Source organism: Ipomoea nil, unplaced genomic scaffold (genome assembly GCF_001879475.1).
Source record: "Ipomoea nil cultivar Tokyo-kokei standard unplaced genomic scaffold, Asagao_1.1 scaffold1262, whole genome shotgun sequence".
Taxonomy (NCBI): domain Eukaryota; kingdom Viridiplantae; phylum Streptophyta; class Magnoliopsida; order Solanales; family Convolvulaceae; genus Ipomoea; species Ipomoea nil.
Genome location: NW_017617690.1, coordinates 980091 through 982103, shown reverse-complemented (window position 1 = coordinate 982103; position 2013 = coordinate 980091).

The window sequence follows — 2013 nt, the reverse complement described above, 5'->3', positions numbered from 1 at the left end:
CTGTCTTCTTAAAAATCAGAGTAATGAATGAGGAACCTAAGACTCAGTTATGAAAATTCTAAAAAAAATTTGTAACTTCTACAAACGATTATTGACTAAACTACTGCATATGAAAAAATTTTACATACTAAAAATCTCAAGTTATTCAATTGGTGAATTTCTCATAATAGCAACCTGAGAAATTTGATATCATTTTGTATCTCAAAAGTTCTGGTTTGATTACCTTTGTTGCTTAGTAAAGAACATTGAAAATTGATAGGATAATGTGTTTCACACGTCTGAAGACAATGATCAAGTGTTTCTTTGTTTGGGCTAAGTCTTAAGTTTGTTATACGAGAGTTAAGTTCTTAACAAGTCATACTAAAGTTATTGAAATGCTTTTAGAATTGAACAATCTTGAAATAAGAGGCTAAGAAGTGAAAAATAATGTTGTGAAAGTGGTTTTGATATAAGAAGGAGAATAAAATGTGAATTTCCTACTTTACCCCTCAAATTTTAAATATTTTTTAATTTTTTCGTTAGTTTTAACGGTCGGGGACCAAATACGCCACTTCGTTCATAACTGAGGGATTAAAAATGAATACGGTCATAACGTATAACTCAGGGACTGGGTCGGAACTTGGGTATAACTCAGGGACCAAAGATGAAATTTTTCCTATTTTAAAATAATTTAACTATTATAGTAGGTAAAATTACCCCAAAAAATAGATCTTGATGCATCAAAATGACTAGTTGAGATATTTATGTTGGTCCTAGTGAGGTAAAAAGTCTGGAAGGGGGTTGAATAAACTTTAAAAACTTTTTTCTTTTAACATTTTTTTGCAAATAGAACGTATCACCAACTTATAGCAAATGGTAGGTAGCGAAAGTCTTTTCAAGTTAGCACAATTTGATGGTTAAAACAGCTTAATACGTGTAATGTGTGTGTTTTGATTCAACCAAACTCGTAAGTAAATAGCGTAAATGTAAATTTAGATTGAGAGAGAAATTTTTATAGTGATTCAACAACAGCTTACTTCACTCTTCTCCTTGAAACCATAAAGAGGTTTTCAATAGTATTGTTCCAAATACAAGTGAAACAAATCACGTATCGTATCCACAAAGCGCTGCTGATCTTCGATAGTGTTCCTTCAATTCGACTAGGATATGCATGCCCTCTGATCTTCAATACTTGATCTCACTTCCAAGGGTGAGTCACAAAGTCCCCTTTAGCAGAAGATCTACAACCACAAACCAAAAAATGGTGTGATTTGTTTGTCTGACAGACAAAGATGGACTATAAATTTGGATGATTCACGATGAAGCTCAAAGTTGCTCTTAATGTAAACATTAATAGCTTCAGAGATATGAATGCACAACTCCTTAGAAAATTTTCTTGTAAGCTAGTTAGTTCTGTCAAGGCTAACAACTTTTTCGAGCTTAGAACACTCTATTTATAGGAGAATAGAGCCGAGGATAATATTGTAATCTTCACAAATTGAAATAATTTTGTTGCCCCCAATGTGATAGGTGTTCGAATTTGTCACAAACTCCATGACGATGTATTGTACTATTTGTCTTCTTCTAAAACATTCCATTATCCTTTTTCTCAGAATATGTGTAATTTAAAAAAGAACATGGTGCAACCGTGCCCTTTCTTCATCTAACAGCTAGGAGAATCCAAGTGTCTTTGATATAAGAACTTGATGATTCTGTACTAAACAACATAGAGGAATCAACTTGTTTGCTTTGGATCTCCTGCTGATGAAGTAACTTGGCTTTCTAAAAAACAGTTTGAGGACTCAGTTGGTGAGTGTCTGCTGATTGAATCAGTTTGTCCGTTATCTTCAGTAAAGCTATTTTACGGTAGCTGATGCTTTGCCAACATCCAGCTAGTACACTAAACTGATCAACTTTAACAAATTCAAACTGAAATACAAAGAGTTCATAAGTTTTTGGCCTATACATTAGATAACTAGCTGAATACACAAGCTAAAAAATTTAGGATATCTAAAGTCCTTAATACAATATTAA